Source organism: Musca domestica, unplaced genomic scaffold (assembly GCF_030504385.1).
Source record: "Musca domestica strain aabys unplaced genomic scaffold, Musca_domestica.polishedcontigs.V.1.1 17, whole genome shotgun sequence".
Classification (NCBI taxonomy): Eukaryota; Metazoa; Arthropoda; class Insecta; order Diptera; family Muscidae; genus Musca; species Musca domestica.
The window spans coordinates 8,630,617-8,644,760 of record NW_026712230.1 but is presented as its reverse complement, the minus strand read 5'-3'; positions in this window follow the sequence as shown (position 1 = coordinate 8,644,760).

Below are 14,144 nucleotides of genomic sequence, written 5' to 3'. Positions count from 1 at the left end.
CCTGCCCTTCCACACGCTTTCTTTTATTTAATGACTCCGAAACCACACTTTCTTCACTTTCACCCAAAGGCATGTCAGAATTTAATAAATTCAAGTACTCCTCCCTTTGGGATTTAATTAATTTTCTTAAATGAGATTTGCTTGGAAGCATTTTTAATATTTTTAAATTACCCTTTATATTTCACTTTTTTTCACCACAAATAAGGCGTCTTAATCGATTGAAATCTAAACACGAATGACTTCTTTTTATACCCTCCACCATACATAGTATGGAGGGTATATTAAGTTCGTCATTCCGTTTGTAACTCATCGAAATAATCATTTTAGACCCAACAAAGTATATATATTCTTGATCAGCGTAAAAATCTAATACGATTTAGCCCTGTCTGTCCGTCTGTTGTAATCACGCTACAGTCTAAACGAATTTAGATAGGAAGCTAAAATTTTGTACAGATCTCTCTTTTGTCTGCAGGCAGGTCAAGTTCGAAGATGGGCTATATCGGTCCACGATATCGTATAGCCCCCATATAACGGTACCCTCCGATATTTGGTATTTTGAATATGTTAGCCACATTTTTCAATGGAATTGTCTGGAAATTCACACAGTAGTTCCTTGTGAATACTTTACCCCCTGAGAGAGAATTGTCTATGTAGGTCCACGATATCGTATATCCCCCATATAACGGTACCCTTGATATTCGGTATTTTGATGATTTTAGCCACATTTTTTCAGCGGAAATTGTACACAAGATTTTTTTGTGAGTACTTTACCCCCCGACGGTATTTTGATGATTTTGGCCACATTTTCAAATCGTATTGTCTGAAAATCCACACAAGGATTTCACGATTTCTTCAACTGGTTGAAAAAAGCTCTGCAGTGTCTTCTTTTATGGATATCCGATTATTTTCGTAATGTCTTTTTACATCTAAGTAAAGCAATATTATACACACAAATTTTATACGGGGATCATCTCATATATTATACCGATTTTGCAATTTTTCCAACATACATTTGTTTGGGGAAATGAATTTCGATTTGTTTCAATATTCAAACTATTTGTTATGAGCACTAATTTTAAAACCATCTCCCGGACATTATTTTTTTACCTTCACTATAATAATTTCTTGGTATCTTATTTATTTTTAATGACAGTCTTATCTCTTTTTTATAACAACTTTCCAAAATAAACCCCGCTAAGTCATAACTCTTTCGAGTTGCAAACATGTTGATGCCTGTGAGGTTGTAAGAAGGGGTTTTGCGTACACGTGTAAATTTAAGTGAAAGAAATTCCTTCAGCTTGGTTGAATCTTTTCATGAATGTATGTGTCTGTAACTTAAACCTTCACTGTTTTAAAATAACCCAATGACTGTGTTTGTTTGTAACTTTGGTATAGTTCAAAAATTATGCACTATGTTGGTTTTGGTCTTTAATATAAGATGATTGCTCAAATATTGTCTGCGAAAAGACAGATGCTTGTTCAACTATTATTATTTTTTGTGTCTGTTTGAAAAAACCACTCCCTATGGTAGTGGACTTTATTTCAACATTTTCTTTTTAAAAACCTATTCAAATTAACTTAATCCTTACGGAGGCTAGCATAGCTTTCATACCTAAACCTGAAAAGGACAAATTACGCTGAACCTAATTCTCGGAGGTAGTAACTGCACATTTTACATGGTTAAGGTAATATTTTTCACAAAAAAACTGACTGACGGACTCAAATGGCTAAAACGACATAAAATTTTATGCTGTTAAAGAATATGTATATTTAATGGGTTTAAATATATATTTTTGTGAGTTATAAACGAAATAACGAACTTAATATACACCCCATACTATTGCGGAGGAAATAGTAAGCCGCAATAAATTTAGAAGATGAATAAAACGGAGTGGACGAGAACAGCACAAAAAAGCAGACTCATGGGCATACTCATAGGTCATTTTGGCCCAAAAAAGTCTTTTTACAAGTTATGTTGTCAGTTAGTAGCATCTGCATGAGGTAAAACGTAGAGATACATCGTCCGTCATTGCACAGTTTTTGAAATATGAGACCAAGTTTTTTAAAAAGGTCGCCACATAGGGTCTTCCTCACATTGATCAACATTAAATTATAAATCAAGGGGTTTTGTTGAAAGCCCCTTCATTACAAATATATTTAAAGACAGTTCACTCACATACATATATGCATATATTCACTCGCTGCTTTGCCTTATTTTATTTTTTTTTGCACTTCCTGTTTTATTTTAAGTTGTAAACTTTTTGGTGAAACTGCTTTGATTATGATATGACAGAAAAAAAAAACAAGTGAAAAAGCTGTAAGTTCGACCGGGTCGAACTTTGAACCATTTGGAAATCTCAACAACAATAAAATCTATTAAAAACTCTTTTAAAATCTGAACAAGTAAGCAAAGGCTATAGTCGTCCGGGGCCGACTATGTTATACTATACCTACAACACTACATTATGTTAGAAGCCCCCGTATGTCCAAATGTATCCGCTGTCCTAAACTCTAACTTTATGCGAGATTTCGTGTCCTTTGGCTTATATTTGTGACCTTTATAACGGCTGCCAAATCAGGAACATTTTTAGTTGTTGGTCAATTTCAACCCCTAATATATTGCGGACATGTTTGAAAACAATAGGCCTAGCCCTTCTGAGCCAGACCCTACCCTTGTGAAAATTTTCGTGAGGATCGGACGATATTTGCAATACTTATATAATATCCCCAACCTGTTTTGTAAGGTGAAAAAATATTACAAAATATACACTTTAATAAGTCAAATTGAAAAAATCGCATGCGATAAAAAATGTGAAAAATTTAAAAAAAAGTCACAAATTACTAAAAAATCTATATTAACATCATTAGATTTTATTCCGATATATCAAGAGGGAATTCTGAACTGAAATTTGTCAAAATCGGTCCAGCCATTCTAGAGATATAAGCATTCTAACTAATATCCCCTTCCTTTGTATATACACATTGTATATATTTCGCTGTATATAACCGATATATTTACTGTCGGCATCTACATAACTGTCAGAATTGACCTGTTCGTCTATTTGTGATTTCGCCGGGATTAAAAAATATTCGCGTTTTAATGGGAAATATGACTTTTATTTAACACAAATTTTATGGCCTATTTCACCCACTGAATATATTTCACCCACCAAATAAAAATTGGAAGGCTTCTGCCCAGCCCTAAGTTCTAGCCCCATGCGAAATTTCGCTTTGATTGGTCTATAATTGCGATCTGTAGAGCAACTGCAAAAAAACTGGTCCATTTCAAACCCTAAGTATTATGCGATCATCTCCAAAAGAAATAGGGTTCTATTCTGACCCTAGCCCCACCTCCATTCTAAATTTCGTGAAGATCGGGCCATAATTGCGACCTGTAGAGTGATTACAAATTAACATGGACAGACGGACGGACGGACATACATAGCTAGATCGACTCAGCTTGGCGAGATAGGAAGATCCATATATACTTTCCTATGTGGGAAACCAATGTTTCGTGGTGTTACATAATATTTGTCCCAATCAAACTTATAATACCCCCAACACCTAATGTTGTAGGGTATAAAAATACCGAATGTAGATGTTATATTAGGGTCTATTCGACGACATGGACCTGCAGAGGTAGCATTTGTCATAATCCTTTACAACATTCAAATGCGAAACTTAAAAAAATCGGTAACAATGTAGCTAAAATGATCAAAATACCGAATATCGGGAGGTACCGTTATATGGGGGCTATACCAAAATGTCGACCTACATGGCCCATTTTCAATAGCAAAAGCCCTGCAAAAAAAAAAATATCAATCTACTTCAATTCGTTCGGATGCTAGAGTGATTTTCATAGACGGACACACGGATAAACGCACAGACGGACGGACATCGCTAAATCGACGTAGAACTTTATGCTGATCAAGAATATATATAGTTTGTGGGGTCTAAAATGTATATTTCGATGTGCTACAAACGTAATGACAAACTTTATATATGGAGGGTATATGAAGTTGGTGAAGGGTATAAAAAACGTTCTGATGCTGTTGGGAACATCAAACATAAAAACTTTACAACCAACTGGATTAATCACAAGACCATTGTCGTCATAGACATCACCGTCGACATTTTGTGATATGTTATTATTAACCAGTAAGGAAAGCTCAAAAGTCGGGCGGGGCCGACTATATGATACCCCACACCACTATACATATTTAGTAGAGCTCTCGTAAAAAGGTTTACACATGGCATTTCAGAGCTCTGTGCTCTGAGCTTTGTGCATATTTAACCCGAAATCGGATGAAGATATATATGAGAGCTATATCCAAATCTGAACCGATTTCGATAAAATTTAAAACAGCTATTCCTGTGCTCCATCTAATACCTGGCACCAAATATCACGGTTGTGGAGTGCATAGTAGGAATGTGAGGAACTTAAAGATCAAATCGGATGAAAGATATATATGGGAGCTATAGCTATATCTGAACCGATTTCTCCAAATTTGATATACTTGCTTCTAGGCCTAACTCGGTTGGGTGTGCCAAAATTCAGGTAATTTGGACTGATAGTGGATATTTGGTGCACATTTAACCCGAAATCGGATGAAGATATATATGGGAGCTATATCTAAATTTGATCCGATTCTCACCAATTTCAATAGGGTTCGTCCTTGGGCCAAAAAAATATTGTTTGGAAAATTTCATCTCAATCGGATAATAAATGCGACCTGCATTTTGTTCACAAGAATACATGGACAGACGGACGGACATGCATAAATCGACTCAGAAAGTGATTCTATGAAGGTTCTCAAAAGTAACTATGGGTCTATCTCGTTTCCTTCTCCATGTTACAAACAAATGCACAAAGACATAATACCCTTACCACTATGTGGTGTAGGGTATAAAAACGATGAAGTCAAAATTTATGTGTCGTGTTCACAGGATATATTTAGCAAAAAGAGCTAAAAGAATTGATATTAATTTTTATTTTTGGAAAATATACCAGAAACATGCAGGAATGACAACAGAAATTGTTTCTTTTTTTCAATATTGCCCGAGGTTTTTTATATGTCATTCTTTAATTCTGACTTAAATCGATGCTGAGTTTTTTGTAAACTTAATTAAATGACATTCAAAGAATAGGTAGGTATATTGAAGATGAGATTATATTGGGAGACCTCCAGAGACAATATTATATAATGATGACAGAGTTTGAGAAAGTAGGTGTATATTCTATGTAGCTTGAGAATATATGTATATGTAATACTCTACAATCAGACTTTGTCATATTGTTAAGTTTATATAGCAAAATATGGAAAGGATAAGATTTCTTTCATGACATTTAAGAAATAAAACGAACACACTCGATTCCATTACCTAACAGCACCTCAAATTCTAAGACATTACCCTTTGTTGGCCTAGTCACGTTACATCAAAGCTGTCACCGTCTATAGTAGCAGCAAAGGTAGATTAGCGTTGTTCCTATTTTAGCCATTGTCCTTGTAGAATTCCTTTCCTTTATTCTTTAACTTAAAGACGCGCACGCCAATTTTCATCAAGTATTTAAAAAGTTGAAAAAAAGGCGATAGCAACATGCATCGCCAAATCAAACAAAGAAAGACTTTTGTAATTTGTGCAAACCAAGTAGATAAGAGTTGAATAAATGTTTAAAATGTCGTGTCAAGTCGATGTTCGGCATGTTCTTTTGTTGAAATGTATGTGAATGTAGGAGTGCATTTGTAACAAACACTATATAAACATTGCAAGAGAACAAAAGAGAGAGTGTTTATGCTCACTTCAACTTCAAGTATAAACTGGATATTTACCAGTGGAAAGAATCCTTTGGTTCTCGAATGGAGACATATATTGAATGCAGGGAGTTATGACAATGCACCACAATAACAAGCTAATTTATGAAATACCTTGAAATATTAGTCCAAGACATAGGAAAGCATATATGGATCTTTTTATATCGCCAAGCTGATTAGGCGATATTTGATATTTTGATAATTTGTGCCACACGTTTTACCGGAATGGTTTCAAATTTGTATTTTGAATTTCCTGATGGGTGCTACATCTTATGACAGGAAATTGCATATGCAGGTATAGCCCCCATATAGGGAGGATTCGGAATTTTTATGATTTCAGACACATTATTCACCAGTATGGTTTCATGTTTTGTATTTCAATATCGTAATGGTCTATGACAACAATTGTATAAGAGTAACTCACTATATTCGGTATTTTTCAAAATGTTATCAATATATTTCAACGGTTTTTATACCCTACATCACAAGGTGGTATTTGTGCATTTGTTTGTAACAGGCAAAAGGAAACGCGATATACCCATAGTTCCTTCTGATGATCTTCATAGAATCACATTCTGAGTCGATTTATGCATATCCGTCCGTCTGTCTGTCCATGTATATTTGTAAACAAAGTAAAGTTCGCATTTTTTGCCTTATCCAGATGAAATCTCGTACAAATCATTTGTTTGGCCCAAGGTCGAACCCTATTGAAAGTGGAGATAATCGGTCAAAATTTAGATATAGCTCCCATATATATCTTCGTCCGATTTGCCTTTTATTGTACACCAAACATGAATTATATGTGCAAATTTGGCACTTACGACCGAATTGAGTCTAGTATGTCAAGTTTGGTGAAGGTCGGTTCAGATATAACTATAGCTCCCATATATACTGTTCATCCGATTTGTCATATTTGTTACCCAAAGCCGTAATATGCACTCCGTAACAACGATATTCAGGGAAATATAGCAAAAACAGCTCAGAAATATATTTGCCAAATTTTATCGAGTTCGGTTTCGATTGGATATAGCTCCCATATATATTTTTATCCGATTTCAAATTAGTTGTGCACCAAATGGACAATACAAGTCCGAATTTAAAAGATACAAATGCTTCGGCATATTTAGTCCTTTGAACTTTAAATTATAATTATAATCATAGCGTGTATGATAGACTTCTCCCACAAAAACTTTTAATTGTTATGCGGAGCTCTACTAAATTAGCAAAGTGGTGTAGGGTATCATAAAGTCGGCCCCGCCCGGCTTTAAGATTTCCTTTGCTGGTTTCTAATTCTGCTAATTCTTCCAAATGGCGGAAGATTATTCGGCACTGTCGAATTTACTGATTTTTCACTGGTTCATGAGAAACAGACACAGGTGAAAAACCATCAAGATCCGACAGACAGAGCGTTCAGAAAAAAATTGAATAAAAGTTGCTGTAATAAAGTGGGTAAAACCATTACATGGGGCCATACGAAACTATGTAGGCAATTTTCAACTACAAGGGTTGTCATCTTTTGCGAGTCTTAAATACCGAATTTGGAACAATTCCGTGGAAAATGTGGCTAGGATCATCAAAATACTAAATATGGACTTCAAAATACTGTATGAGGTCTATAACAAATACCGAACATAAGGAGGTATAGTTACGTTAAATGGCAAACTTGCCATTGCAAAAATTACATTTTTATTATACCCTCAGCCATATGGCTACAGAGGGTATATATCATTTGATACGGTCAAAACGTGCCTGGTCGAAATAATTGTTTTAGACCCTAGGTCTCTTTGGACCAAATCCGTTTCAGAACATTTGGAGTCGATCTACCGATGTCCGTCCGTCCGTCTGTCTGTCTGGCTGGCTGGTGCGCACGATAACTCTCGAAGGGAGTATCCGATTTGATTCAAACTTGGTGCATCGTAATATTTTTGTCAAACTTAGATCGAGTTCGGAGATGAGCAATATCGGCCCACTCCCTCTAGTACCTCCCACACAAAATGTCAAAAATTTCAAAGAAAATAATTTATTGCACAGAAAGGGAAAGGATAATCCGATTTTGCTCGAACTTTGCGAATCGTAATATTTTCATCAGTGCCAGGTCAGTTGCGAAAATGGACAATATCGGTCCACTCCATCAGGGACCTCCCCCACAAAGGGTCAGCATTTTGAATAATTAAAGCTCTTATAAAATATGATGTAAGAGCCCGATAGTCTTCAAATTCCACACATCCCAATAATTTTATTAGCCCAAGGTCCACTCCTTGTGGTACCTCCCCCACAAAAGGTCGAAATTTTCAAAACATATTTTTGCACAAAAAGAGAAACGATAATCCTATTTTGCTCGAACTTTGCAAATCCTCATATTTTCAGCAGTGCTAGGTCATGTGCGAAAATGGACAACATCTGTCCACTCCATCAAGTACCACCCCATATATATATATATGTATATATTTATATATATATATATATATATATATATATATATATATATATATATATATATATATATATATATATATATATATATATATTTATGTTGTCCATTTTCGCACATGACCTAGCACTGCTGAAAATATATATATATATATATATATATATATATATATATATATATATATATATATATATATATATATATATATATATATATATATATATATATATATATATATATATATATATATATATATATATATATATATATAATATATATATAATATGTAATATGAGGGGATGAGCATGAGATGGTTCTGCTTTCGGCTTATTAAAATTACTTTTATTTATGAAGAGGCTGAGCAGACGTTTTCCGTCAAATTCGCCTACTTATATTTATGTGAAAGAATTCTTGACAGACGTTATACGTCAAGTCTGAATATCTTCCAAACGTAATATTATTTATTAAAGAATATAATTTTATAATTACTTCCCCACTTATCACCAATTAAAAGCGGGTATGTTTATTTTATTATGTCTTTATTGAACAAGATTCGCAAGCAGAATGCCAGAATATCGACAGATCACGGTTACTTATAGGAATATTACAATGTAACAAAATAAAGTTAACGGGATCAAAATAAGAAAACGAGAAAACATAAATGGATTACATGTTGATTTGTTGTTGCAAAATTATGAATTGAGTGTTTCATTAACAAATTGAGTGAAACTATAATTATAGCAAAACGAGATTTTGTCAAATGAGTATAATGGAAATAATAACAATCATGATCATAAAAATAGCAGTGATATAATTAAAGTAATTTCATTTCAATTTAATATGATAAATTAAACAAGTAAGCAAAGGCTACAGTCGAGCGGGGCCGACCGTTGAATACCCTACAACACTATAATAAACGATACAGTTAATATAGGCGAGATACTCGAACGAATTCCACAAGATATTGTGACAAATATTAAAAGAAAACCATCAGGTTTCGTTCTCTAATTTTCGAATAATAGCAACTTAAACTAATTTGCTCATTTCCACTTTATTGGTAGATGTTGCACGTAAATGGTCTTCCTAGATATGGAACCAATATTTCCCAAAGACCTATAATCTCTCAGAAGTGGCAAAAGATTAACATTTATTATTGGTTTTTGACTGAAACGCATCTATATGAGATACAGAAATCAGCGTTAACGAAATAGTCAGAAGTGCGTCTTTCCTGTATTTGTGAATTCTCCAATAAGTCACTGGAATGGACATTTTCGTATTTTGTCTATAAAAGTTGGCAAACTCCTTCACACATTGAATATTTTTGGATGGCTATCCAAAACTGCTTGGCTTTTGCAATGTCCGATAACCCCCATAATTACGACCTGTTGACAATTTTGCAGTTTTTTTGGTCCATTTCAATCCCTAAATATATGGCGATTATCTCCAAAAAGAGTAGGCTTCTATTCTGACCCTCATCTGATCCCCATGCAAAATTTCGTATGGATCGGGCCATAAATGCGATCTTTATATGATATCCTGATATCCTAACCACTTAGTTTTGTTAGCTGTAGAAATATTACCAAATGTTTAATTCAAAATGAAAATATGCCAAAAATATGACAAAATTGAAAAAATATGAGAAATTTTACAAAATCAACATTTTCATCTTTAGAGAGATATTTTTATGCGATTTTTTTAGACGTTTTATGTTTCCTGCCAAGAGGCCATACTGTATTAATGAAAACTGTCGAAATCAGTTCAGCCTTTCTCGACATATAAGAGATTTTTCAAGCATATCTTCTTCGATAAACATATATATCGCACATATTTTGCTATATATCCGATTTGATGGATGTTAACATCAATGTAAAGATCAGAAGTAACCTTATCATGGCTTTTGATTTCGCCGGGATTTAAAATATTCGCGGTTTAATGAAAAATTTTGAATTTTTTCAACACAAAAGATATGGTCTATTTTACCCGCTAAATATTATCCGATGACCACCCAAATTGGTAGGCTTCTTCCCCGCCCTAAACTCTAGCTACATGCGCAATTCCGCGACGATTGGTCTATAATTGCGACCAGTAGAGCAACTGCAAAATCAGGAATTTTTTCAATTTTTGGTCCATTTCAACCCCTAAATGTTATGCGATCATCTCCAAAAGAAATAGGGTTCTATTCTGACCTTAACCCCACCTACATTCTGAATTTCGTGAAGATCGGGCCATAATTGCGACCTGTAGAGTGATTACAAATTAATATGGACAGACGGACAGACGGACAGACGGACGGACGGACATACATAGCTAGATCGTCTCAGCTCGGCGAGCTAGGAAGATCCATATATACTTTCCTATATGGGAAACCAATATTTCGAGGTGTTACATAAATTCTGGCCCAATCAAACTTATAATACCCCCAACACATAGTGTTGTAGGGTATAATAAAGCTATAGTGATCTTAACTAAAATATATTTTGGATGAAAGTCAGCACGTTACAACCTCCCCCTCTGCCATAGAAGTCGTCCCGACGATGTGGCAGGATCTAAGTCATCTTTTCCGTGGGCGGAGTACTCTTCTAGTGCAGTCAATGGTTTCAGAACGACTTTTAGTTTCCTCATTGTTTGTTGCACTATTTGTAGTATTACAGTCTTGTTGTTTGTCTTTGAAGATTTGTATATTATTGTTTGGATTTGTTGTTTTCGAAGCTGGGCGACCTCTCTTTCTTAGTGGGTATATTGGTTTATCAGTTTTACCGTCATACTTCGTTAATTGAGATATATGGTACGTTCCCATAGGAATTTCAGGATGTTCGATGGATGAAATAATGGAACATGAGGAACCTTTTTTATCGGTTATTAAATATGGACCGTCTCTTCGGGGTACGAACTTCGAAGCTATATTTTTATCAGCATTACTTAAAACGTGTGTCGCCACTAAAACTTTGTCTCCAATTTCCAAATCTTGACCTTTTCTACGCTTTGAATCCACATAAGCTTTGTTTCTGTCTTGCAATTTTTCAACCGATTCGTTAGCCTTTTCCATAACAGTTGCCATTTTCAACAAAAAGGAGTTATTTGAGGTATAAAATTTTCGGACAGAATAACAGCTTTTAAATCGAGGTTTACTTCTAATGGACTCCTTAATTCACGACCAAAGGTTAAATAAGCTGCAGAATATCCTGTGCTCTCGCAATTAGCAGTGTTCATAGCAAAACGAATCGAAGAAAGTTTGGAATCCCAGGATGTATGATCTGTGCCTACATATATAGCAAGTTGTGTTTTTAGGTCACGATTTTTCCTCTCAACAGGATTAGCTTCCGGGTGATACACAGGGGTGAAGGATTGTTGTATATTTAAGCAATATGTCAGTTTCTGCATGATCGCTGATATGAACTGTGGACCATTATCTGTATGTATCCGTCTTGGGACTCCGTAACGCAATATAATGTCATTTAATATGATTTTTGAGCAAATTTCAGCAGTAGCCTCTCTGATTGCAAACAATTCCACCCAACGACTGCAAATATCTTCTATTACGAGAATCCACTGATTCCCTTTTTGTGTACGTGGCAATGGACCAACGAGATCAATGGCAATAGTTTCGAATCGTTGTCTACTTGATATAGTTTGAAGGAGACCTACCGGTTTTAAGTTTGATGGTTTATAACGCTGACATTGCGGGCATTCTTTGACGTATTTGGTTATTTCAGATCGCATTCTCGGCCAATAGTAATTTTGCGTAATCCTCTTAATTGTACGCTCAATTCCGTTATGACCTGCCAATGGGTCGTCATGACATCTTTTTAATATATCCGAACGCATAGATTTTGGAATAACCAACTGTCCTAATTCAGAATCCTGATCAGGACAGTATCTGTATAGTACACCATCCACCAGAATGTATCCACGGCCTGTGTGTCGCAACACGTTATATTATTGGTTTCGAATGAGTCTATAATATGTTTTATATCGCCGTCTTGCAATTGTAGGTTTCGTACATTTGCAGCACCTTTTGAGGGGAAATCTACTGATATGGAAAAACATTCACATTTAACATCAGTGTGAGTTTCTACCGGACAGGGAGGACGAGAGAGAGTATCGGCTACAACATTTTCTTTTCCAGGGGTATATCCAAATTTTATATTAAATGATTGTAGCTCTAGAGCCCACCTTGCTAAACGCCCTGTTGGTGATTTTAGTGAGAACAGCCATCTTAAAGGTTGGTGGTCTGTAAGAACATTTATAGTGGAAACTTCAATGTATCCCCGAAATTTCTTCACAGCCCAAACAACCGCTAAGGCTTCTCTCTCCGTAGTCGAATAGTTACGCTCGGCAGGCTGCAACAAACGGCTGGCATATTCTATGGGGTGTTCATCTTCTTTCTCCCCCTGCATCAGAACTGCTCCAAGCGCATAATCGCTAGCATCGGTATTTAAATTGAATGGCTTATCTTCACTGACTTGTTTCAGGATTGGAGGAGACGACAACATCATCTTTAATGTCTCAAAAGATTTTTGCTGGTCTTCCCCCCAAATAAATTTTGCGTCTTTCTTTGTTAATTTAGATATTGGTTTCGATATATTAGCAAAGTTTGGGATAAAACGTCGGAACCACGAACAAGTTTGAAGAAAAGACAACACTTGCTTTATATTTTTCGGGCGTGGTCTTTGCATAATAGCGCTAGTTTTATTCGGATCTGGCATCAGTCCTCCGGCCGTTAAAATGTGACCAAGATACTTAACTTCTGACCTGCAGAAGAAAGACTTACTACGGTTAAGTTGGAACTTGAATTTCTGTATTTTCTCGAAAACCAATTTTAAATCCTTTATATGACTCTCAAAAGTTTTAGAGCATATAATAATATCGTCTATGTAAGCCAAAATTAAAACTTGTGGCAGACTGTTTCTGAGTTTATCAATAAGTCTTTGAAAAGTTGCCGGAGCATTTTTGAGTCCGAACGGCATTCTTTTGAAAATATAAATCCCAAACGGTGTAGTAAACGCAGTTTTGACCATGTCTCGCTCAGCCAATTTTATCTGCCAGTAACCTGATTTTAGATCTAGGGTTGACATGTACGACGTGGCTTTAGCTGCATGTAATAAGTCATCCATACGAGGCAAAGGATATTTATCAGTTACTGTGATGGCATTTAATTTTCTGTAATCTACGCATACTCGGATTCCTCCAGTTTTCTTTGGAACAATGACGACAGGAAAAGCCCATGGCGATTCCCTTCTACTATAATGTCCTTTTGCAACATGTCATCAATCTCTATTTTTAGTTTTTCTTTCATGGCTGGGGAAAGTCTGTAAGGAGGACATGATATGGGAGCATTATTACCAGTATTTATATAATGTTCAATATATGGGACCGTATCCATTTTGTCTTCAAAAATTTCCTTTACATTTGTTAACAATTTTCCAATGACTTCTTTCTCTTGTAAGGACAAGTTTGTTCCTTCATCATCCTTCAGAACGAAATCAAACGCATTTAGTTCAAAAATGTCAACTGAATCCCTTCTTCGTTTCATGGGAGGAAATAATTTGAAATCAATTTGTGGCTGATAGTTTTGGGGGACAGAGTATTCAAAAATTCGATTTATAGATCTAGGCGAGTAATCTGTGACGTTGTTAGAGGTGGTTGCATTGTTTTGTTCGATCAGTGATAAATAACTATTTACTGCATTTTGATCCTTTATATTGGTATGTGTTATTGGTATCGAACGTATTTCACAAGGGTTATTCATTTTAAACTCGAAATTTTTATTGGGCTCATCTTTGAAATGCCAACATCTATCTGCCACGTCCAAAACAATATTAGCTTGTTCCATAAAATCTATTCCAATCAGTGTTCGGTTATCTTTAGCTTTGGGTAAACATATAAAGCGTATTTTCCTG